This window comes from Talpa europaea (genome assembly GCF_964194135.1).
Source record: "Talpa europaea genome assembly, chromosome: 4".
NCBI lineage: Eukaryota > Metazoa > Chordata > Mammalia > Eulipotyphla > Talpidae > Talpa > Talpa europaea.
In genome coordinates, this window is record NC_140070.1 from 62,857,904 (window position 1) to 62,870,604 (window position 12,701).

Consider the following 12,701-nt stretch of genomic DNA (forward strand, 5'->3'; position numbering starts at 1 on the left):
CTCAAAGTGTTTCTACAAATTTTCATACTTCATTTATCTCTCTTTTCCCACCTGAGTTGTTTATGCATTAACATCATTAAGATCATTGATTTAGTCCTTCATTTGGTCTATCCTACTCCCACAGTTTTCTTTAGAGGTTTTTTTAGTCTCGTTTATCCAGCTCATTACTTCCAGAATGTGTTACTTTCTTGATTAAAGTTTCAATTTCTAGCTCATGATTTTTGATTTTATTGATTTTATTTTATTTTTATTTTATTTCTGAGTTTTATTAATTAGCTTTTCTGAATTTTGTTATATCATTTTGATTAGTTATTCTCAATTGTGTTATATCACTTTGACTTGCCTTTGTGAATTTTCTTCCATCACTTTGATTTTCTTAATTATAGCAATTTTGTACTTTCCACCTGCTAGGGAAATAGTATTTCACATACTTGTGATTGGATTCTACAGAGTTGTTCTCTCTTTGTGCTGGTGTTATATTATTTTGAGGTACAAAATTGCCATGTGAATTTTTGTATGTCTATTTTGTTATTTGGAATATATGCATTTAAAAACATCTTTCTGTAGCAGTAACTTAGATTATTTAACTACTTTTACTTTTCCTGAAGATGGTGCTGTGGTTTTAATATATTTTATTTGTCTTTTATGACAAATCCTGAGAGGATTTTGCAATTTCTGAATCAGCATGGTGGGAAGGGGACTTGGGGGGGACAAGCCACTGGTTTGATTGTGTTGGTTTGGCACCTGGATCATATTTATGGAAACACCAATATCTTTCCCCTCTCTCTGGAGTTCCAGAACTGAGACTCAGCAGTGTGTACTGACAGTGCACTTCCCAAAGTTAGTACCAGTTTCAAGGTGTGGGGGAAGAGGTGTGCAGTCTAGTGTACTTTGTCTTTTTTTTTAAATGGTATTCCTACCCGTGTGTAGCAATCCAGGTATTTTATATAGGTTTCCCCTTTTTAAGCATGTATGCCTTTATACTCTTTCTGTTCTCACCTCTTGAGGGATTTTAGATGAACCAGCAGTCATACTCATGCAGAACACACATGCTTAAAGAAAAGGGCAGTGATGGATATAAGAATCTGTAGAACAGGGACTAGCAATCTACTTTCTGCTGTCCAAATATGATCCTAGGTCTAGATTTTTGTATGTTTTTGTATGAACCTTGCATTAAGCTTGGTTTTTATATTTTCAAGTGTTGTATAATGAAACGAAACAAAGAGGACTATGTGATAGAGATCATAGGTGGCCAACAAAGAGTTAAATAATTTTCTAGATCTCAACAGACAACTCTTACTTACCCCTTTTCTAATGCAGTGGTTCTCGACTTGGGACCCTTAGAAAACAGTTACTTAGAACCTTGTCTCAAAACCATTAGCAAAAACCTTTCGCTAAGACTCAGAAATGGGATGATTCTTGTGTTTTCTTTTTAATTTTTAAAAAAATTACATGTATTATTTTACATTTTATGTGTCAGGTTTGCCTCATCAAAAAGTATATATAGTACATTAAGTTTACCACTAAAGGTAGTTTTATCCTTCACCATGCAATTGAGCCCTTTTACCTGATTTACCCACCCTCCTTTATATTAACAGTAAAAGTCTCCTCTACAAAAAATAGTTTCATCCATAACACAAAAACAACACCATGGCTCCCACTAGCAACACTAGTTTAAGACACTAGCACTCTCAGAGCTATTTAATATTTAACTATTAATAAATTTCTGTTCCCTTTATTTTCTGGTTTTGGCAATATTATATTTGCATATAGTTTCTTTAAGTTTTACTATAAAAGTAGATATCCTCTGTGTCCCTCTTCTTTGTTCCACAAGAACAATCTCTTTTAACTTCTTGACCTGACATTTTTTCCCTGTTTCATGTTTTCAAAAATATGTTTATATTAATTCTTCAAGATTTTTCAACTTTAGATATTTTCCAATATGGATATTTTGATGAATAGTTAGATATTTTTCATTATGGAAAATGAGGATGTATTGCCCTTTCACACACTGCACAATATTGCACACATCTGAGCTTCCTATTCCTTACCCCATCTCTTGTAATTTATTAACTTTTGATAGAATTATATTTCTTTTGCTAAAATAATCATTAGTACATAAATACTATTCATGGCCCAGTAATGTTGACTACAGTGATTATGCTCATCTCAGTTTAACATTTTTCCTAAAGTTATTAATTATTTTTCTTTTTACATCTTTTCCTAGTTTTCTATTTCTATATTGCTTTAATACCAAACTACTAACAATTATGTCACTCTCCTTTCCACATACACATTCCTGTGTTCTCACATTTGTGAACAAGGTGCATATTTGTCATCGTCAAACCCCTATTTATCTTCTTCTGAGATTTCCTTTGCCTTTGCAATGTATGTCTTCCAATTTCTAGAGTGAGCATCATCCTCTTTCTTGGTTTAAAATTACATTTTGGAGCACATCCTTCACTGATTTTTTTTTTTTTAAGAATGAATGGATGGGTGATCTCATGTGTATAAGATTTTGTATGTATGAAAGTATCATAACACCATATGCATGTCATTGATAATTTTCTTGCAAATAGAGCTCTACATTGAAATTTATTTTCTTTTATATGTCCATGTTTTCATTCCATTGTCATGCAAACTCTTGTCTTGGTCTTTGAACAATCATTCTAATTTCTTTTTTTGTGGTGTGAAAAACTGTACTTTGCAAAAATCATTGCAAAATACCTTTCACCTCACCTACAGTTCTAAAATGTGATCTTTCCACCCTCCCATGAGATGTATGTGTCTTTTCCTTGACCTGGGATAACATGATTTATTCTAATCATTAAAATGTAGTAGAAGTAAAGTGGGAATTAATAGGCTCAGTTAAAAAAGTAATGCAATATACATCTTGTTTTGGGGGACATTTGCTTGTGGAAAGCTGAGCTGAAATCTGATACCCTAGATATTTTTTATAAGGAAAAACAGGGCAAATAGGTCACAGGATGTGCTTTGCCAACATCTATACCTGAAATTCCAACTGACTGCATAAGATGCTAAATATAAGAATGAATGAAGATGATTCCATCTGTCAGGGTTTTTTTAGCTGTTGAGTCTTCCCAGATGAAGACACTGATGTTATCTAGAAGAACATGCCATTTCTGCTGTACCCTGTCCAATTTTATAACACACAAAGTCAAAAAGCATTGTAAAATTATGTTGTCACTAAGCTTTGGAAGAGTGTTGCAAAACATTAGTAATTGGAAGAGTATGTACTTTTTAATTTTTTTGTTAACTTTAGGGTTTTATATTTGTTTTTGGTATCCTGAAAGGTAAAGATTTTCATTTTACTCTTTGTACTGGGCACTGTCACTTTCCCTTTGAAGAATTAATCTTTCAGTTCTTGGAACATTTCTTGAATTGCTTTGGCAGTGATGCATTTACCTTGATTTTCTCTTTTGGGATTTCCTCTTATTTAGATGGCAGATCTTCAGTGCTAATCCCCTAACTTTCTTATTTTTTTGCTTTTTCCTTTATTTTCTAGATCTAAATCTTTCTATTTTAATTTCTGGATGATTTGAGAAATTGACAAATATAATGAAGTTAAGATAAATTTTTAGCAATAAAGACAGAAATGACTTGTAGTTAGTTCATTAATATTTTGCCATCTATTCTGACTGCTTGTAGTTAGAGAAAAATGAATAATCTTAAATTTACCCTCAGTCAAACAAAATCTTGTTCCATTTTGATTATTCTATTTGTGGCCTGAAATAATCACTGCTATTAAGTGATTATAAGAGAAATTTATTTAAGAGATTATTCATAATAAAATTGGAAGCCTGCAGCATAAGCTGCTGGGAAGACTGACTTTTTCCCACCATCACCTGAGTGGCTAGAGCCATTGGAGCAGTGATAGTGGTTTAATGTTTGCCACTGGCTTGCTAGCCCCTCCACCAAGCAGTAGCTGGGTTTGAATGCCAGATCCCCCACTCAAAAAAGTTGTTTGTAGTCAGTGCAAGTAGCAGTGGGTGGCAGGGAATTTACTTCCCACCACCAGTGACCCTACTGGTTGCTCTAAACTCTGGCATAAGAGGCAACAGATAGCCCCACAGCTCCTGGCTCAAGGCTGTGGGAGAAGCATAGGACCCTACTGGGCCTGTTGCAGGAAGTAGAGAGATCTTTGGCATACTGGACCAAAATGGCAGGCTTCCAGTGGAGCCCACACTTCAGCAGCTATGACCTGTGTCCCAGTGCTACTACACAAACCGCCCCACTTTATGTTGTTACATCCACCTCCGCTAAGAGATACTGGGTGCAGGCTGCTTCCAGCCACACTGAGGTTGGCTCTGTCTGTGCTTCTAGGAGCCCACTAGCTCATAAACCTGTCCTGAGGTGAGGGAGGATTGGGTCTGTGCAGACACCACATTTTCACTACATTTGGGGCCTGGATTGTAGAATGGACCAATAAATTGTGAGCAACATGAACCATTTGTGTTCAATCAGTTCATTAGGTAATTATTCTGGTCAAAAATAAAAAAAATGGCCTGATTGGCCCAAAATTGTCATTTAGAATTGAAAATGGTCCAATCAGGCCTGTGGGGTGGAGGACACTGAAAGTGAATATAAGCAGGGTAAGAGCAAATTTAGAGGACTCTGTTCCTGGCCTCTGAAGAAGAAAAAAAACAGCCCATATTCAGAGAAGGAAGAGAAGCCAAAAAGCTTCACAGAAACCTCACCTCTATACCTCTCTTCACCCCTGGCTCTGACATCACTTGAATGGAGTAGCAAGGCCCCAGGTCTGGTGTCTCAAAGAACAGTTTTTTGTTGGTATAGGCCAACAACTCACAAAGTGCTGTCAACACTGGTGTCTCTGACACCACTTCCTGGTGACCAGCAGTGACAGAACTGCTGGCAAATGCTGTCCAGCACTGTTGATAGGTGACTAGCACTCTGTGTCTGAGTCACCTTTGAGAGATGTCTACTGCTTCTCATCATCCAGCACAACATCCTGGTGTTGTTGCCTCCGTTGCCGTCTGGTGCTATCTAGCCTACCTTCAGACTATTGCTGTGGGCTGCTATGGTGTCATGTCAGTGATCCCGCCTGTGAGCACATCCAGCTTCCACTGTGAGTGGGATCCTGTCCTGCTGCTTTCCAATGTGCCACAAGATCCAGACCCTCATTAATGGGACAGTGCCATGTTGAGTGAGCAGCCTTTCGTTTGGGACTTCTGGACATTGTGGACACAATCTGGGGTGAGATAGCTGACCACTTGTGGCCGTAATAACTTTGTTACCTCTGTTTGTTAAGTAAATCCCATTGTTCTCTGAGTCTGAGTGGTCTTGCAATTGTGCATGTGAGTGAGAACCCATAGACAGTGACCTGTCTTCTACATTGGTGCTGTCCTTTGAACATATAGCAAACTATAGTACTATTTCTGTAGAAAACAGGATTTAAACTCAAGGAAACAGCACCATATTTCTCTGAATGCTGACTCCTCCCTTGTTCTGGCTTCAGTTATATTCAGTTTGTGCAGATGTGCTACATGCACAGAAGGAGATATGTTACTCTTCTATAGCAAATGTACAGTAGACATCTGATTACATTCTAGTTAATGAAAAATGCTATATATGATATCAAAAGTGATCTATAGAGTCAGGTGTTGTCTGTAGAATAACACAAAACTGAGGTTTATAACGATATTTCTGTCTTATGGTATTTTTGAAGTTATGCAGACCAGACTGTGTAGTTTATCTCTGGCTCTTTCCTCCAGCAACTTGCAATATGACAAAGGAGTATAGGTAGTCTTGGTGTGTGGCATCTTCATAGCAAAAGTTTGGTTGTTATTAATTTTCTTAGTGTTCACAATGACAATATAAAAGAGAAAATCTCAAATAAAATAGCATATTAATTTCCCACATATATCCTCTGCATACAGTAAGGGAATGAATCCAAGTTGGCAAATTTAATTCTTACAAGATTTAATTTCATGACTGTTTTCAATGTATCCCTATTTTAGAGAAGATGGTGGGCCACAGGGCTGGTAATAGATTTTTTTTAATGTAGGACCCTCACTAACATGATTCACTTCTGATCACTTTTTTAGTGGTAACTTTATAACTTTAAATAATTAAATGCTTTTGTCTATTCACTTTCCCATGGCCAGTTTTATTTGGAGCACTTTTTCAAATTCTATTGGATTCTTGTGAGCATTCTGGAACTTATTTTTACTTTCCATTGGAGAAAATCTAATTAAATGTATTATTTTTCCTAGAAATAATGCCTAATAGGTAGGCACTATTTTTGCATGCATATTTGAAACATGTTTATTTTTCCTACCTAAGTATTCAAATGTATTTGTGGTTTAACACATAACTTGCTTCCAGCTTTGAATGTATTATGCAATGATGATATCAAGTCATTTTTTTTGCTTCATTTACATAACTTTTATCTCTTTTTTTTCTACCACCATCTATTATACCTCTGACTCTTTCTCCTATTGTCCTCCTTCCTAACCTCTGAAACCTCACTTTGTTTATTAGTGTTCAATACTTACTGTAAGCGTTTTGCTTTGTTGAATCATCCTCTATGTAACCATCCAACATTTGCCTTTAATGTTCTGACTTACTTTACTTCATTTAATATCCTTGAACCCCTTTCATTTTGCTGTAAATGGTAATATTTTGTCTTTCCTTGTGGCTGAATAGTATTCCATTGTGTTTATATACTATATCTTCTTGGTTCAATCCTCTATTATTGGGGACTTAGGTTGTTTTCATGCCCTAGTGTAAATAATGTTGCAATAAACACTGAAGAACACATAATTTTTTGAGTTGATGGTTTCATGTTCTGTGGATACATGACCCAAATTGGGACTGCTGGGTTAATCAGTACTTCAGTTTTATTTTTATAAATGAATCCAGATGGTTCTCCAAAAATGGTGCCAACATTTCACATTCCTTCCAACGGTATAATAGGGTTCTTCTTTATCTGCAGCAGCTCCAGCACTCATTGGGTCTTTTAACTGTGTGTCTTTCTCAGGTTTGTGAGATGATATGTCATTGTGACTTTGACGTGCCTCTACCTTGTTAAAAGTGATGTTGAGGGCCTCCCCAGTGGTGTAGCGGTTGAGCGCTGGGTTGCGAAGCTGCCCGCAGCCTCTGCAGCTCCGGTTCGATCCCCGGCCGCCTGCGAGGGTCCCACATGCTGCTTCCCTCAGCAGTGTACTTCGTCAGCCTACCTGTTCTGCTCCCCGCTCTGGCTCTGGTGAATTCTCTCACCCTCCCAAGCTTCTGAATGTACTCAGTGCTTGTATAAATAAATCAATAAATCAATAAATCAATAAATCAATAAATCTTTTTTTTTTAAAAAAGTGATGTTGAACATTTATCCATACATCTTTGGTTTTCTTGATATCTTATATTGAATTGTTTGTTCAGATCTGCTGTCAATTTTTGAATTCGTTTGTTTGCTTTTTATCACTAATTTGAAATTTTTTGTTATATATTCGATATTAATGCCTCATCTGTTTTGTGATGAATGGTCATTTTTCTCTCATTAGTAGAGTGTTTTACAAATCTACTTACACTTTCTTTTGTTGTGTAAAACCTTTTTAATTTGAGGTAATACTAATTGTTTATTTTAGCTGTTATTTCCCTTGCCCTTGAAGTCTTAAATGACATCTTTTTCACCCATGTCATAAAATGTATTACTGCATGTTATTTATTTATACAAGAAATGGGGTATAGGCCAGAGGCATGGGAGAGTGAGAGAATTCACCAGAGACAGAGCGGGGAGCAGAACAGTCAGTCAACCGAAAACACTGGTGAGGGGAGCAGCGGGCAAGAGAGGAGAGGTCTGCTGTGCCATGTGAGTATCTCCCTTACTGGCTGGGAATTGAACCTGCACTGCAGAGGCTGCAGAGAGCTTCAGAGCACTGCGTTCAACCTTCTGCGCCACCCGGGAGGCCCTGCATGTTATATCTTTTATCTAAGTGCATAATCCATTTCAAATTTGGTTTTGTGCATAGAATTAGAGAGTGATCTATCTTCATTCATTTATATGTGGTTGTCCAGTTTCCCCACCACCATTTGTTAAAGAGATACTCATCTCTCCACTGAATGGTTGTGACTCCTTTATCAAGAATTGAGTATTGATATATACCATGAATAAATTTCTGGATTTTCAGTTCTGTTCCATTAATACATGTGTTTATTTTCATCATAATACCATATTATTGTTGTTTTAATTTATGTTGCTTTATACTATCATTTAAAGTCAGGTAACAGTATGCCTGTGTTTCATTTTTAACCTCAGCATGTCTTAGCTGTTTTGTGGACTATCATGGTTCCACACAAATTTTAATATTTTTAGTCTTATGTCTTTGAAAAATATCAGTGGTATTTTATTGGGGATTACATTAAGTCTGTGTCACTCTTGGTAGAAAAGTCATTCTAATTATATTGATTCTCCCCCTTCCGTAGGCAGGCAATGTCTTTCCATCTCTTTATGTGTTGCTCTATAACCTTTAGCAGAGTTTTATAGTTTTCATTGTATAGCTCCATCACCATCTTGGTTAGGTTAATTTCTAGGTATTTCATATTTTTAATGCAATTGTGATTGGAATTATGATCTAAATTTCTTATTCTTGTCTTTCATTATTTGTGCATAGTTTTGTAACAAAACACTCTGTTATATTCAATTACTGTTTCTAATTGTTTTCTCATGCAATCTTTAGGGATTTCTATATACAGAATCATATTGCCTGTAAATGATAATTTTACTTCTTTTTCAAACTAGACTCATTTTATTTCCTGTTGTCTCAATGCTTTACCTAAAACCTCCAGTAGGCGTCTTTGTCTTCTTTCTGATCTTATATGGAAAACTGTTTTTCACCACTGAGTAATTCTATTGGCTATAGCTTTGCTGTATATGGCCTTATTATGTTAAAGTAGGAATAGTCTATCTCCATTGAAATAGCTGTGAATAGCTGTGTGTTTGTCATATATGACCTTTGTTGTACTGAGATGCTTTCCATTTGATCCCAGTTTTTCAAGGATTTTCATCATAAATGGATGCTGTCTTATCAAATGCTTTCTCAACATCTATTGTTATGATCATGGTTTTTTTCTTTCTTTTTGTTCATATGGTGTCATATGCTGATTGATTTCCAGATGCTGAACAATCCCTGTGTTCCTAGTATAAATTCCACTTGGTAATGGTCATGTTGGTCATGGTGGATAATCTTTTTAGTCCACTGTTAATTCAGTTTGCTAAGATTTTATGAAGAATTTTTGCCTCATTCTCACTAGTCAGATTGTTCTGGCATTTTCTATATGTTGTCTTTGGTTAGTTTTTGTAATTAGTGTATTGTTTGCTTCATGAAATGTGTTAGACAGAATTACATCTTTCTGGAGTTTTTATAAAATAATGAGAGTAGGATAGTTATTAAGTCATCTTTGAAGTCTGGCTAAAACACATTTGTGAAGCCATCTGGTCGTGGACTTGTTTTATGGGAGAATTTTTATCACAGTTTCATTTTCTTTCTTTATAATTGGTTCAGTTTTTCTATTTCTTCTCTATTCAGTTTGGATGATTATATAATTCTAAGAATTTCTCCATCTTATTTAAATTGCTGAATTTGTTTGCATGCAAATATTCATATTATGCTCTTGAATTTCTCCAATGTCTGTTGCAACTTCTCTTTCATATTTGATTCTACTTATTTGAATTATACCATCTTGATCTTAGAAAGCCTACCTGAAGTTTGTCTATTCTGTTTACTTTTTCAATGAGCCTACTTTTGGTTTCATTGAACTTTTTGACTGCCATTTTGATGTCTATGTCCTTTATAGTTGCTCTAATTTGACCATTTCCTACCATCTTCTGATTCTTGAATTTTTTTTGTTCTTCCGTTTCTGGTTTCTTGAGGTGAGAGAGAAGGCTGTTTATTTGGGCTCTTTCTGCTTTTTTAAGTGGACCTGAATTGTTATATACTTCATTCATAGAATTGCTTTTGCTCTGCCCCATGTGTTCTGAAAAGTTATGTCACCATTCACTACATTATGATCAAGGGGACAATACATCAGGAAGATATAACACTCATCAACATATACTCACCAAATGAAAGGACACCAAAATATATTAGACAATTATTATCAGCTCTGAAAACAGATATTAAAGAAAATACATATATAGTGGAAGACTTCAACACCCCACTCTCACCAATGGACAGATCAAAGAGACAAAAAATAAACAAAGACACTAGAGCCCTAAATAAAGACATAGAACTCAGGGACTTAACAGACATCTATAGGACACTGCACCCAAAAAAATCCAAGTACACATTTTTCTCAAGTGGGCATGGATCATTCTCCAGAATCGATCACATACTGGGCCACAAGACAAACATCAACAGATACATGAAAATCAAAATCATTCCAACTATCTTCTCTGATTATAAAGGCATTGGTCTAGAAATAAATCATGAAAAGAAAACAAGGCACCCTCCCACTTCATGGAGATTGAAATCCACACTACTAGAAGACCATTGGACTAATGAGGAGATCAAAGAAGAAATTAAAAAATACTTTGAGTTGAATGACAAAGAGGACACCACTTTCCAGAATGTATGGGATGCAGCAAAAGCAGTAATAAGAGGAAAATATATAGCAATACCAGCTCACATCAACAAACAAGAAAGATCTCAAAGAAACAACGTAATCTTACACCTCAAAAATCTAGAAAAAGAACAACAAAAAAACCCTAAAGCCAGTAGAAGAAAGGAAATAATGAATATCAAAGCAGAAATAAATGAATTAGAAATCAAAAAAACAATCCAAAAGATCAAGGAAACCTAAAGTTGGTTCTTTGAAAAAATAAACAAAATAGACAAACCTCTAGCCAGGCTCACAAAGGAAAAATGGGAGAAAACACATATAAATAGGATTATATGAAAGAGAAGAAATCAAAACAGACTCAGTAGAAATCAGAAGAATAATCAAAGATTACAATGAACACTTATATGCAAACAAATTCAACAACCTAGAAGAGATGGACAAATTCCTAGAATGATACAATCATCCAAAGCTGGACAAAGAAGAAATAAAACAACTAAATAGACCAATTACAAGCAGCAAAACTGAGGCAATAATCAAAGCACTCCCCAAAAACAAAAGCCCAGGTCCAGATGGCTTCACAAATGAATTCTACCAAATGTTCAGCAGTGAATTAGTGCCTATCCTACACAAACTTTTTCAAAAAATTGAAAAAGAAGGAATACTACCAAATACTTTCTATGAAGCCAACATTACACTAATACCAAAACCAAAGACAGCACAAAAAAGAAAATTACAGACCAATCGCCCTAATGAACACTGATGCAAAAATCCTCAATAAAATTTAGCTGTCAAAATCCAACAATGTATCCATAAGATAATTCACCACAACCAATTAGGATTTATTCCAGGGACACAAGGATGGTTCAACATCTGAAAATCAATCAATATCATCCAACACATCAACAAAAAGAAATATAAAAACCATACAATGATATCAATAAACGCTGAGAAAGCGTTCTCATTAAGATCTGGAACAAGACAAGGATATCCACTCTCACCACTGCTTTTCTTGTCTTTTTTTTTAAGATTTATTTATTTATTTATTTATTTATTTATTTATTTATTTATTTGTGTGTGTGTTTGTTTGTTTATACAAGCACTGGGTACAGTCAGAAGTGCGGGAGGGTGAGAGAATTCACCAGAGCCAGAGCGGGGAGCAGAGCAGGCAGAAGGACCGAAGTACACTGCTGAGGGGAGCAGTGGGTGGCAGGAGAGGTCTGTGCACCATGTGGGACCCTCCTCCGGTGGCCAGGGAGCAGCCGGGGATCGAACCCGTGCTGCAGAGGCTGCGGGCAGTTTCGCAACCCAGCGCTCAACCACTGCACCACCGGGGAGGCCCTCACCACTGCTTTTCAACATAACACTGGATGTCCTAGCCAGAGCAATAAGACAAGAGAAAGTGATACAAGGAATCCAAATAGCCAAGGAAGAAGTCAAACTATCACAATTTGCAGATGATTTGATAATATACATAGAGAACCCCAAAAATTCCACAGAAAAGCTCATTCAACTAATCAATCAGTTTAGTAAAGAGGCAGAATACAAAATCAATGCACAAAAATCAGTAGCCTTCCTATACACAAACAATAAATCTAAAGAAGAAGAAATCAAGAAAACCATCCCTTTTATAATTGAAACAAAAATAATCAAATACTTGGGAATAAATCTAACAAAAGAAGTAAAGGACCTATACAAAGAAAATTATGAAACACTGTTAAAAGAAATAGAAGAAGACACAAAGAAATGGAAAGATATCCCCTGCTCATAGATTGGAAGAATTAACGTTATCAAAATGGCCATCCTACCAAAAGCAATCTACAGATTCAATGCTTTTCCAATAAAATTTCAATGACATTCTTCAAAGAAATAGAAAAAATATTGATGAAATTCATATGGAGCCACCAAAAACCCCGAATAGCCAAAACCCTCCTGAAAAAAAAAAGAAGGGAATGGAGGCATCACATGCCCAGACTTCAAACTATACTACAAAGCAATAATCATCAAAACTGCATGGTATTTGAACAACAGACACACGGACCAATGGAACCAAATAGAAAATCCAGAAATAAACCCACAGACTTACAGTCAATTAATCTTTGACA